This window comes from Hypanus sabinus, chromosome 5, assembly GCF_030144855.1.
Source record: "Hypanus sabinus isolate sHypSab1 chromosome 5, sHypSab1.hap1, whole genome shotgun sequence".
NCBI classification, from domain to species: Eukaryota; Metazoa; Chordata; class Chondrichthyes; order Myliobatiformes; family Dasyatidae; genus Hypanus; species Hypanus sabinus.
In genome coordinates, this window is record NC_082710.1 from 146048740 (window position 1) to 146063337 (window position 14598).

Consider the following 14598-nt stretch of genomic DNA (forward strand, 5'->3'; position numbering starts at 1 on the left):
AAGTTTACAAGGATGTTGCCCAAACTTGAGAAACTATGTTACAGAGAAAGGTTGAATAGGTTAGGACTTTATTCCCTGGAGCGTAGAAAAATGAGGGGAGACTTGATGGAGGTATGTAAAATTATGACGGGTATAGATAGAGTGAATGCAAGCAGGCTTTTTCCACTGAGGCTACGGGAGAAAAAAAAAACAGAGGACATGGGTTAAGGGTGAAGGGGGAAATGTTTAAAGGGAACATTGAGGGGGCTTCTTCACGCAGAGAGTGGTGGGAGTGTGGAATGAGCTATTAGATGAAGTGGTAAATGCGGGCTCACTTTCAACATTTAAGAAAAACTTGGACAGGTACACGGCTGAGAGGTGTATCGAGGGATATGGGCCGGGTGCAGGTCGGTGGGACTAGGCAGAAAAATGGTTCGGCACAGGCAAGAAGGGCCAAAAGGCCTGTTTCTGTGCTGTAATGTTCTATGGTTCTAAGATATAGAGGCACTGAAAGAGGGACTCTTGCAGTGATGAGACCAGTAATAACAAGTTATGACATAGAACAGTACAACACAGTATAGGCCCTTCAGCCATGATGTTGTGACAACTTCTAACGTACTCTTGCCCTTCCCACCCCATAACCCTCCATTTCCCTTTCATCCATGTACCTATATAAGAGGCAAAAAATTTTCCCCGTTGTTTCTGCCTCCACCACCACCCTTGGCCATGCATTTCACGCACCACCACTACGTAAAAAAACCAACTTCAGGCATTCCCCCTATACTTTCCTCCAATCTTCTTAAAATTATGATGTATTAGTCATTACTATGCTGAGGAAAAAGTCTCCAGCTGCCCACTCTATCTACGCCTCTTGTCACACGCATCAATTAAGTCACCTCTCACCCTCCTTTGCGGCATAGAGAAAATCCCTAGCTTGCTCATGGGGTATCTTCTCTAATCCAGGCAGCATCCTGGTAAATCTCCTCTGCACTCTCTTTAAAGAACACAACTGGCAGAGACGTTTTTTTTTCTCCGGGGACATCTGCTACAAAGAAGTGTCTGGTAGCGTGGTTTCCAGCATCAATGGCTAGAAATAACTGAATTGCTAAAATAAATAACTGGCCTAACATCCAAAGGCCAGCACTAAGGACTGGCAGAAATGAGCTCAGATTCCAATTAAGAACTGGACATGCAGGAAACACTCAGAGAGTCAGGCAGCATCCATGGAGAGAAGAACAAAACAGAGGTAACGTCTCAGTGAGAAGACCCTTCACTGAAAACCAAGGGACTTGCCAAGATGCTTCCAGGGGTCAGTGGGGATGCTGCACTTCTTTGAGGAGGCTTTCAACACAGGTGAGAACTTTCTCCTTGAAACTCTTCCATGCCAGAATAGGGTGTCCATTTAGGCAGCAAAGTTTAGGTTCCAGCAGGACCCACAGGAGCTGCAAGACAGCAGTTCTGCCAGCACCTCTTCCCGCCTTTCCTCGCCCTTCTGTGTACTTGCAGAACTTTGTGGAGAGAGCGTGGATGGTCTTTCTCCAGGCCCTTGAGAAGCCTGATGTAGGAGAGCAGGGACCACAGGTGGCTGGGGTAGACCATGAGATCTGTACCAGATCAGACAGCCTGCTTTTTGACCAAGGGTACCACCGAATTGTAAAGTGCTTCTAGTTTTCACTTCATAATCCCAGTCTGCAACAATTGCCCTTTGAATTATTTGGCCATTATCACTTTGCTGCTTGTGGGACGTTACTGGGAACAAGTGTATCATAACTCAAAAAGTACTTGCGCCTGCGTTGCAAATGGTGTGACTTGAATTTCTTTCCTAACACTTGTTAAGAGGCTGCTTTCTGCTCGAGATCTTGAGCAAGAAATCAGGTGGCACTTGTATGATTAAACCACAGCACCATTTCTCCATGGCTTTGCAAACAGGAAGAGTGGAGACAGTGGCTGTTTCAGTCTTTTAATAAAGTACCTTTCATGCCTTTGTTCCAACAGTTTCCTGTGTACAACGCAGCCCCGAGCATCGAATCTCTGTCTTATGTGGTAACGAACACCTTTCAGTCACACACTGAGACATGTCTGCTTTTCTCATGAACAACTGTGGGATTTAATTATTGCTAAAAGTAAGATAAGCCAGGTGGTAGGTTTCTGAGAAGGAAAAGCTGTCGTATCTTTGTATCCAACTCTTATGACAACCCACATTTATATCGGGCCTTTCATGTGGAAAAATAGCCAAGCAGCTTTACAGGAGAATTATCAAAGAAGATCTAGCGCTGAGACAGGTGAGCAGGTGTTTGGCGGTGACCAAGCCTAGTCACAGCTTTAGCTTCCTGTGGTGTCTAAACAGCAGAGAGATGGGGGGAAGAGGTGAGAATTTCAGCTGGGGGGGAGTTCCAGAGCTCAGGGCTCAGGAAGCTGAAAAGGCACAGCTGCCAGTGGGGGGGGAGTGACCAGGAACGGAGACGAGCAAGAGGCCAGGACGGGAGGGTCAACGAGAATGCAGAGGATTCACCAGCTAGAGTCAGCTTAAACCAAAGACAGAGACACAAGGAACTGCAGATACTGGGAACTGGCGCAAACAGACAACCTGCGGGAGGAACTCAACCCATCCGTGACGGGGGTGCTGAAGAACTGTCGACATTTCAGGCCCCGAAATGGCTACAGTCCTTTTCCCTCCCACAGGAGCTGCTCTGCCCGCTGAGTTGTTCCGTCAGTTTTTTTTTCGCTCCAGATTCCAGTATCCACAGTGTCACGTGTCTCAATTTCAGCTGGAGCTCCATTGCGGTGAGGGGCGGCATTGTACTGAAGAGAGAGTTGGGACAATGGCACAGTGCACCTGCTTCCTGTCTGCACCAAGCTGACCCGTTGTGATCACCACTTGGCAAGCCTTTTGGAACAGACATAAACAGGAAGCAAAAGTTGGCCGTTGTAAGTTTCAGAAGAACACGACAGTCTCTCTTAATTGTGAATCTAAGATTTCAGTGAAGTCAAAGCAGGTCCTTGTACTGCTCCCCGCATCTCTCCTGGACATGTTCTCTGGGTGGACAGAGTCCACACCGTGTCAGAGTCATACGTCATACAAATAGGCCCATCTTCCCTGCTAGTCCCATTTGCCCGTGTTTGCCTCATAACACTTTGAACCCCTCCCCTCCGTGTACATATCCAATCCCTGCTTAAATATTGCAACTCTACCCGCCTCGACCACTTCCTCCGAGAGCTCATTCTGGGTACCCAGTGCCCTCGAGGTAAAGAAGTCACCTCTCAGATCTCTTGTAAGTCTCTCCCCAACTTATCTTGTATCTGTGCCATCTAGATTTGGACTCGCAACCCTGGGGAAAGTCTACGACTGCCCTGCACCCCAGGGAATAAAGATCCACTCCATATAACTGAGACCCTCTAACCCTTGTAAACCTCTTCCATGAGGTTTGGGTATGAACGATGGGGATGCCACGGAGGTTGTTCCCACACGCACGTCCCCACTGAGGGGGGACCTCAGACAGAATTACCAGGCGCACTTATCCATACCACTCTTGATGTTATAAATCTCTGTAGGGTTTCCCATGGTTCAGTGAGCAGCTGGAAGGAGGCAATCAAAGGCACCCTTTAATCAATTTCCCTCCTGCTAACAGAGGAAATCCCTCTGTATTTACCACAGACAGATTTGTTTCCCTCTGAGGAAGGCCGTGATGATGGCATCTCTGAAGTCCTGGGAATAACCTGCTCCTTCCAGCCTCGGATAACGAGGCTGTGGGCTCTTTGAAGTTCCTCTCCATTGACTTTCAGAACCTCAGTGAGAATCCATCTGCTCAGTTGGCGTGCAGCCCTTCACTCATCAGCCGAGAGTGTAGGTGAGACCGGACTGGCCAGCCTGCTGCGGAACAGAGTCAAGGGTGCTCATGTCAAGGTCAGAGGTGCTCGAAGAGTTCCTGGCAGAGAGCTCTGCCTGCCCATTGCCCCTAAACTTCTCCTGTCCATGTACTAATCTAAGAGATTTTTAAATGCTGCTACGGTGTCCTCCTCAACCACTATTTCTGGCAGCTCATTCCAAATACACACCTTCCTTTACATGAAGAAGCTGCTCTGGTCCCTTTTAAACCTCTCACCTTTGGCCCTCTTGCTTTTTTGCACCTCCTCTGGGGAAAAAGTCCCAGTATTTCCACCCTGTCTGTGCCCTTCATGATCTAATAAACTTCTATCAGGTCATCTGTCAGTCTCTATGTTCCAGGGAATAAAGTCCTAGTCTACGTAGCGCCTCCTTGTAAGTCAGACCCCCACAAGTCCAGGCAACACCTTGTCTTCTCAACTCTTTCTAGTTTAATAAAATTTTTCCTATAATAGGATGGCCAAAACCGCATGCAATATTCCAAGCATAGTTTCACCAGTGACCACAATATAACTTCCCAGCTCCTATTTTAGTGCCCTGAGGCCACCATTCCAGACAACTTCTTCACCTCCTGTCCTCTCAGTGAGGTGATTCCTTGGGTGCTTTGGCCATCATTGGCCCCAACAAAGGTCATGGATATCAGCAAGTCGCTGCACCTCTGGCGCTGTCCTTTTTAGGTCATAGGTTTCCTATTGAACTTTAGCTCTTCAGGTGCCTGTAGAGTCATTTCTTTATCTGTGAGGTGAGAAGTTTCCACTCCAAGAATGCTGTGTGTTTGTGGTTAATTTACTCATGGCTCTCCTGGCCTTTATCATGAACTGGTTGTGGATTTTTCAGGTGGAAGCCAAAAGCATCTTCACAGACAGACTTCAGGACAATCCAGACTTGGTGGACTCTCTGCCATTTCTGTTGGCCAGGGTCAGTTTGTTTGCGATTCGCTGGCTGATAACAGCTTCCTTTGGGGGTCCTTTAGACCTCCAAAAAAGTTTGATGGAGAAGCAGAGGAGGTCAGGCTCGTGGCAGTATTCCCTGCAATGGCTAGTCGCCACCCTTGGCTCAATTGATGGCGATGCCCTCGTGGATAGTTTCCGACAGAGTAAGGCCATGTAGCTTATCAGGAGGAGGGGAGCGTCAGAGCTGCCTCTCCCTCCTTCCTCGCTGTTCTCTGCCTGCACAACGCACTTACCCTGTAACAGTTTATTCTGTTTCCTCGCTGTCTCGATGCATTTGTGGACAGATTGATCTGTCTAAATGGAATGGAGGCATGCTCGCTGTGTCCTGGTGCGTGTGACAAAAACAAACTAATTGCCAATGGCGACCCTGGGAAGCAGCGTGGAACCACATCTCCAAGGTGCTGCCTAAGCAGAAGGTATCAGGGAGACACAAGGTGAAGGATCTCATGTCAACGGTACATTTCCCATTAGAGGAACTGTTTTGCTACGGTTCTTCTGTGGCTTGTTGGGTTCTGCTTTGCTGTGTTTTGTGCTGTTCTGTCAAGTATTGTGGCCCATTGAGCTCCTCCAGCTGTTTCTGAGCATTGCAGAAAATATCAGAGGCCTGTTCCTTGCTGGTGTGGGCTCTCCCTTTCCATTGCACTGGACCTTCACCAAGGCCTAAAGCAGGGGAAACGTTCCCCACCCCCCCCCCCCCACGAGCCCTGTCGGGCTGCAGCGCCTCACGGTCACCTACGCCAGATTAGGAGGGTATATATGCCGAAGATGGCGCTGAGCTGCGACCCCTCCGAAAAATACAGGCAGTCTTGGGATTAGTGTGTGCTTGTGTGGTGGGGGTGGGAACAGGGGTTGTTTCTCTGTGGTTATTTTGCCACTCGTTGGGTTCGGTTTGCTGTGTTTTGCATCATTCTGCAAAGTACGTTGGTGCTGGATTGTGCATTTTGGGGGGAGTTGATAGTTACCCTGAAGATGTTAAAAGAGTTAACGTTTTAGGTAGATGTCAAGCCTAGGCCCAAGGACCTGAACATAAAAGTGAGTCCAGCAGCCCACTGCCAGAGGAGCTGGGAGAATAGGACGCTGGCTTCCACTGGGAGGGCTGGCAGCAGCTTCAGTGGAAGCTGGAGAAACATTGGAAGGGTAGGAAGAGAGTGATGGAAGGAGATGGAGAGGATTTGGAAGAGATAGAAGCAGGGCGGAGGGATAGAAAGGCCTGGCCCTCTGCTGTTGTTCTCAGTTTATGAGGCGAACCAGCGTTCAAGTCATTGAAACGAGTGGTTGTATCTTTAAGAAGCAACTGTATGTAACACCGGACGTTATTGTAACTGATAAAGCCCCAGTGATGGGGAGAGCCCCACCCTGGAAAATACAAAGAGTTATAGGCTGGAACTGAGGAGTCATCTGCCGTAACCCTGTTGCTTCACACCTTGCTGTGTAGGTTGCAGGTGACGACGCAGAGCTGACTAATTATAGGTCTGTGGATATTCATATGATGGTGGGTGGGTCCACACTGGAAACACTGCGTTAGAAGCCAGTGCAGAGAGATCACTGCTAAATCTACTGAGCTCAGGGCAGACTGAATCCACCCTCACAGTCACTGAGTGAGGGGCAGTACTGAGGGAGGGCCACACTGTGGAATGCCCAGTTCGGAAGGGGGTGGGGCATAAGGAGGATCTCCTCGTGGGCTTGGTCCTGGATTTGCCCAGGTTGGCCATCCACGGGTCTAGGTGGCGGGCGGAGGGCACTGCCTGGACCAACTGCCTGCCCCTTTTCCAAGGAAACGTTCATGCCCAGCTGTCCTTGGAGAGGGAGCACGCAGTTGAAATGGACACACTGGGGGATTTCCAAGAGCAGTGGGGCCCCCCAGGGTATTGACTGTTTTACAGACAGTAGTGCTGTGTGGCCAACTGGTTAAGGCTTTGGGCTGGCAATCTGAAGGTCATTAGTTCAAGCCTCAGCCAAGGCAGTGTGTGTGTCTTTGAGCAAGGCACTTATCCACACACTGCTCCTGCACATTTGGTGGCAGCTGGTGCAGTATGAACCAGACAAGACATATTTTAATTTGAGTACACTTACTGTCTTGTATATATTGAATGTTTGTACCTTATGTATATGTGTTGTAAATAAACTTTTATAGTTTTGTAAAAGAAAAGGGGAGGGGCAAGTAGTGCACAAATTGTCAAACTGAAACTGAGAAAAGACAAATTTGAATTTTGTCACCATCTTTTTCATCCTGGGACTGTAAGTGTCTGGCTATAGAAAAGGTTTTAAGGGTGGGGTGAGTTAATGGGACCGGGAAGGTAGTGAGGCAGAGTCAGAGGTGGGAGAGATTGCTGCAGACAGATCCTTCACCATAGAGTCATAGAGTTACAGGCATTGCAGCACCGTAACAGGACATCCAGTCCTTCTGGTCAATACTTATCAGAGAGTCCCAGATGTCCACATTCAGCTCATAACCCTCCAAATGCCTTTTAAACACACCGGAATCTAGTTAACTGGGCCATCGGCTTAGTGGGGCAGCTGTTTACTTGGGAAAACGCTTAAAGAACAAAACTAATCGAGAAAAAATAGCCAGGATTCTCTTCTTTTATTTGGGACACCATGCCACGTAATCGGAAGAGGAGACTGCTGCTTAACAGCTTCTCACAAGTGACAGTCATGTGCATTCGTGTGGCGCCATACTGCGCTTATAAATAAAGTCAGTTACATGTGTTTGTGTTCAAAGAGCAGTGATTTTTGTCACTGATAGTTGGCAAGAAATAAGCAGTAAGACAACTCAGAACCGTTTCGTTCACTACGGTTTCAAACATTCATGCTTGGAGATGCCAGAAACAGTCAGGAGTGAAAATGAAGTGATATCTCTACTTCAGCAAGCTAGGAACTATGAAGAATTTGAAAATATCAACAACTATCTTGAATATTACAATGAAAGTGAAGATCTGGCAGATGCAATAGTCAATAGCGTTGTATGAAGGCAGTCTATGACCTGCACTAAGTGTTTGTGCTGAATTTGTTCATTTACAGTTAATCAAAAGAACAAAGCATCATACACTGGATGAATTCCTCCATCGATAACTATTAGGAACTAATACTCAGTTTTATAATATTGTAGTAGTATTGGTACCATTCTAATTTTTTTCTCTATTTTACTTAAATACATAATCTGTTACTCAGTTAAGCATAGTTTGATTTTTTTACATCTTTTACGCTATATCCATGAAACTTTGGCTAATTGGAACAGCCGCTTAATTGGGCTAAAATGTACTGGTCCTGATATGTCCCAATTAACCAGAATCCACTGTGTTCCAATTGTACCCACCTCAAACACTTCCGGCAGCTCATTCTGGGTACACACTACCCTGGGTGTAAAAAAGTTACCTTTCAGGTCTCATGTAAATCTTTCCCCCTTCTTATCTTGTATCTCTGCCCTCTGGCTTTCAACTCCCCAGCCCTGGGAAAAAGACTGTGACCACTCACCTAATCCACACCCCTCATGATTTCATAAATTTCTATGAGATCACCGCTCATTCTGTGCACTCCAGGGAATAAAGGTCCAGCGTGTAACCTCTCCCGTACAACTCAGTCCCTCTAACCCAGGCAACATCTCTGTAAGTCTCTCCTATGAGATTTACCTGTGAAAATGCCATGGAGGTTGTTCCTAATCAGACCCCCTCCGAGGGGAGATCACTGATGCAACGGACAGATGCACGCCCTATTGGGGAGGTCATTTCCGGGGCTTCTGGGGCTGCAGGGCTCCTGGTTGCCTCACATGGAACATAGAACTTAGAATAATACAGCACATTACAGGCCCTTCAGCCCACAATGTTGTGCTGACCCTCAAACCCTGCCCCACCTTAAATTCCTCCATATATCTGCCTAGTAGTCTCTTAAACTTCACTAGTGTATCTGCCTCCACCACTGTCTCAGGCAGTGCATTCCACGCACCAACAACTCTCTGAGTGAAAAACCTTCCTCTAATATCTCCCTTGAACTTCCCTCCCCTTACCTTAAAGCCATGTCCTCTTGTACTGAGCAGTGGTGCCCTGGGGAAGAGGCACTGGCTGACCACTCTGTCTATTCCTCTTAATATCTTGTACACCTCTATCATGTCTCCTCTCATCCTTTTTCTCTCCAAAGAGTAAAGCCCTAGCTCCCTTAATCTCTGATCATAATCCATACTCTCTAAACCAGACAGCATCCTGGTAAATCTCCTCTGTACCCTTTCCAATGCTTCCACATCCTTCCTATAGTGAGGCAACCAGAACTGGACACAGTACTCCAAGTGTGGCCTAACTAGAGTTTTATAGAGCTGCATCATTACATTGCATCTCTTAAACTCTATCCCTCGACTTATGAAAGCTAACACTATGAAATGTAAAGCTTTCTTAACTACCCTATCTACCTGTGAGGCAACTTTCAGGGATCTGTGGACATGTACCCCCAGATCCCTTTGCTCCTCCACACTACCAAGTATCCTGCCATTTACTTTGTACTCTGCCTTGGAGTTTATCCTTCCAAAGTGTACCACCTCACACTTCTCTGGGTTGAACTCCACCTGCCACTTCTCAGCCCACTTCTGCAGCCTATCAATGTCTCTCTGTAATCTTCGACAATCCTCTACACTATCTACAACACCACCAACCTTTGTGTCGTCTGCAAACTTGCCAACCCACCCTTCTACCCCCACATCCAGGTCATTAATAAAAATCACGGAAAGTAGAGGTCCCAGAACAGATCCCTGTGGGACACCACTAGTCACAACCCTCCAATCTGAATGTACTCCCTCCACCACAACCCTCTGTCTTCTGCAGGCAAGCCAATTCTGAATCCACCTGGTCAAACTTCCCTGGATCCCATGCCTTCTGACTTTCTGAATAAGCCTACCATGTGGAACCTTGTCAAATGCCTTACTAAAATCCATGTAGATCACATCCACTGCACTACCCTCATCTATATACCTGGTCACCTCCTCAAAGAACTCTGTCAGGCTTGTTAGGCACGATCTGCCCTTCACAAAGCCATGCTGACTGTCCCTGATCAGACCATGATTCTCTAGATGCCCATAGATCCTATCTCTAAGAAACTTTTACAACAGCTTTCCCACCACAGATGTAAGGTTCACTGGTCTATAATTACCTGGACTATTCCTACTACCTTTTTTGACAAGGGGACAACATTCTCCTCCCTCCAATCCTCTGGTACCATTCCCGTGGACAACAAGGACATAAAGATCCTAGCCAGAGGCTCAGCAATCACTTCCCTCACCTCGTGGAGCAGCCTGGGGAATATTCTGTCAGGCCCCGGGGACTTCTCTGTCCTAATGTATTTTAACAACTCCAACACCTCCTCTCCCTGAATATCAACATGCTCCAGAACATCAACCTCACTCATATTGTCCTCACCATCATCAAGTTCCCTCTCATTGGTGAATATCGAAGAGAAGTATTCAATGAGGACCTCGCTCACTTCCACAGCCTCCAGGCACATCTTCCCACTTGTATCTCTAATCGATCCTACCTTTACTCCTGTCATCCTTTTGTTCTTCACATAATTGAAGAATGCCTTGGGGTATTACTTTACCCTACTCGCCAAGGCCTTCTCATGCCCCCTTCTTGCTCTTCTCAGCCCCTTCTTAAGCTCCTTTCTTGCTATCCTATATTCCTCAATAGACCCATCTGATCCTTGCTTCCTAAACCTCATGTATGTTGCCTTCTTCCACCTGACTAGATTTTCCACTTCACTTGTCACCCATGGTTCCTTCACTCTACCATTTTTTATCTTCCTCACCGGAACAAATTTATCCCTAACATTCTGCGAAAGATCCTTAAACATCGACCACATGTCCATAGTACACTTCCCTGCGAAAACATCATCCCAATTCACACTCGCAAGTTCCAGCCTTATAGCCTCATAATTTGCCCTTCCCCAATTAAAAATTTTCCTGTCCTCTCTGATTCTATCCTTTTCCATGATAACGCTAAAGGTCAGGGAGCAGTGATCACTGTCCCCCAGATGCTCACCCACTGACAGATCTGTGACCTGACCCAGTTCATTACCTAATACTAGATCTAGTATGGCATTCCCCCTAGGCGGCCTGTCAACATACTGTGACAGGAATCCATCCTGGACACATTTAACAAATTCTGCCCCATCTAAACCCTTGGAACTAATCAAGTGCCAATCAATATTAGTGAAGTTAAAGTCACCCATGATAACAACCCTGTTATTTTTGCACCTTTCCAAAATCTGCCTCCCAATCTGCTCCTTGGTATCTCTGCTGCTACCAGGGGGCCTATAGAATACCCCCAGTAGAGTAACTGCTCCCTTCCTGTTCCTGACTTCTACCCATACTGTCTCAAAAGAGGATCCTGCTACATTACCCACCCTTTCTGCTGCTGTAATAGTATCCCTGACTAGTAATGCCACCCCTCCTCCCCTTCCCCCCCACCCATCCCTTTTAAAGCACTGAACTCCAGGAACATTGAGAATCCATTCCTGTCCAGGTGCCAGCCAAGTCTCCGTAATGGCCACTACATCATAATTCCATGTATGTATCCAAGCTCTCAGTTCATCACCTTTGTTCCTGATGCTTCTTGCATTGAAGCACACACACTTTAGCCCTTCTACCTTACTACCTTTACACCCTGTATTCTGCAGCTCTTTCCTCAAAGCCTCTCTATATGTTAGATCTGGCTTTACTCCATGCACTTCTTTCACCGCTCTATCGCTCTGGGTCCCATCCCCCTTGCAAATTAGTTTAAACCCTCCCAAACCATGCTAGCAAACCTACCTGCAAGGATATTGCTCCCCCTCGAGTTCAGGTGCAACCCATCCAATCTGTACAGGTCCCACCTTCCCCAGAAGAGATCCCAATGATCCAAAAATTTAAAATCCTGCACCCTGCACCAACTCCTCAGCCACGCATTCAACTGCCATCTCCTCCAATTCTTACCAGCACTATCACGTAGTACTGGCAGCAATCCTGAGAACGCCACCCTTGAGGTCCTGTTCTTCAGCCTTCTGTCTAGTTCCCGAAACTCACCCTTCAGGACCTCATCCCTCTTCCTGCCTATGTCGTTGGTCCCAACATGTATCATGACTTCTGGTTGTTTTCCCTCTCGTAACAGGATGTCATGCACCTGGTCAGAGACATCCCGGACCCTGGCACCCGGGAGGCAACAAACCATGCAGGTGTCCTTCTCATATCCACAAAATCTCCTGTCTGCTCCCCTGACTATAGAGTCTCCAATGACAACAGCTCTCCTCTTCTCCGTCCCATCCTTCTGCACCACAGGGTCAGACTCAGTGCCAGAGGCTCTGCCACCGTGACTCACACCTGGTCGGTCGTCCTCACCAATAGCATCCAGGACGGCAAACTTATTATTCAGGGGAGTGGCTACAGGGGTGCTCTGCACTACCTGTCGACTCTCCTTCGCTTTCCCCCCTCGGACTGTCACCCAACAACCTGCTTCCTGCAGCCTAGGTTTGACTACCTCCCTGTAGCTCTCATCTATGACTGTCTCATTCTCCCTTATGAGTCGAATGTCATCCAGCTGCTGCTCCAGATTCCTCACACGGACTTCCACATCACCCAGCCGCAAGCACTTCTGGCAGATGTGACTCTGCGGGAGAGGGGAGTTCCCCCAAGACTGCCACATCTCACAGGAGAGGCACATCACCGTCTCAGGAGGCATTGTAAAGACTAACTGGGAACAAACTCGTCCTCTGCCTCTTCTCATCGAAGCATCCCTTGTCAAAGCCTCAAATCTCCACTCCTTCACATAGCTCAGCCCACACGAGATCAGTCATTACTGGTGGTTACCAAGTTAACCAGGCTTAGGGAAGTGCCTGCGACTCCAAGTTTGGGTCTGGTGGAGCGGAGGCTGAAGGCAGCTTGTCCTGGGGTTGAAGGACTGTGTCCACGTGTGTGTGGGTGGGTGGCAGCAAGGAAAAGAGCTTGTTTCACTGCTTTTGTCTCATTGCGTGTTGGGTTCTGTGTTGATCTTTGTGCGTCTGTTATGTTGGTGCCAGACCATGTGGTCACACTTGAAGGCTGCTGCCTGCACTCCCTCAGTTGTGTTGGCTGTTAATGCAAAGAAGGCATCTCACTGTATCTTTTCATGTACACATAATAGATAATTTTGAATCTTGAATCTTGAAGGTCTAATCAGTGGGATGATTCTTTTAGCTAAATAACACCAATCACACATACACAATTAATTATGAAACTGTCGAAGAGGTTGTGCTGACCTGTTTGAACACCAAGCCCTGCTGCAAGGTGACAGCATCTGACTGCCCACCACAGGAAGGATGTGGACATGGCTGACAGGGTGAAGACATTGACATCAATGGATCTGGGGTTGGGAGGGTGAACAGCTTTAAGTTCCTCAGCATTCATATCACCGAGGACCTCATGTGGTCTGTACACACCAGCTGTGTGGTGAAAAAGGCACAACAGCGCCTCTTTCACCCCGGGCAGTTGAGGAAGTTTGGTATTTGCCCCCAAGTTTTAAGAACCTTCTACAGGGGCAAATTTGAGAGTATTCTGACTGGCTGCATCACTGCCTGGTGTGGGAACTGTACCTCCCTTAATCTCAGGACTCTGCAGAAAGTGGTACGGACAGCCCAGCTCATCTGTAGTTGTAAACTTCCCATGATTCAGGACATTTACAAGGACAAGTGTGTAAAAAGGGCCCGTAGGGATCATTGGGAACCTAAATCAACCTAACCAGCTGCTACCATCTGGGAAGCAGTACCATAGCATAAAAGTCAGTACCACGGGCTCCAGAACAGCTTCTTCCACCAGGCCATCAGACTGATGAACTCACACTGATTTGAGTGTACTCTATGTTACATTGACTGTTCCATTTATTATAAATTACTATGACTGCACATGGCACATTTAGATGGAGACACAGTGTAAAGATTTTTCCTCCTCATGTATGTAAAGAATGTAAGAAATAGAGTCAATTCAATACTAGAGTGACTTCAGGGCTGAAGGACTTGTCAGCTGCACGGGAGAAGATGGGGCCGTTTATCTTGGGGAGGTGGAGAATAGGGAGATATTCGATGGACAAGTTCAGGTAAAGTTTAGAGAGAGTCAGTGGAGGGAAGCTGTCACAGACGGTTGGAGGAAGATTCACACTGACAAAGGATGTCAGGGGTTATGAGAAAACCTTTCACCACGCTCCAGAGTTCTATGCCTGGGAACTAACTGATCAAGTCATTCAGTGACTTCAGATGGGAATGGGAATGGATGTGGGGTTGTGGGGAAGGTGTGAGTGATGAACTGTCATGGAGACACACTAATTCTAGAGAACAATTCCAAGGTCTGAGACTAACAGAGCAAAACACCGTGGGTGTTGGAAATCAAGACTAATGATAGAAATGCACCTCTGGGGAGAGGAACAGAGAGAACTTTCATTAGAGCTAGAAAGATACAAGATTTAAAGTTCAAAGATCACAGTAAATGTGTTATCAAAGTACATATATGTCATCGTATACAACCCTGAGGTTCATTTTCTTGCGAGCTTACTCAATAAATCCATAGAATAATAACCATAACAAAATCAATGGAAGACCTCACCAACTTGGGCATCCAACCAGTGTGCCAAAATACAACAATCTGAGCAAATAATGATAATAAATAAATATTGAGAACACAAGATGAAGACACCTTGAAAGTGAGTTCAATAGTTGTGGGAACATTTCAGTGATGGGGTAAGTGAAGTTGAGTGAAGTTATCCCCTTTGGCTCAAGAGCCTGGTGGTTGAGGAGGAGTAACTG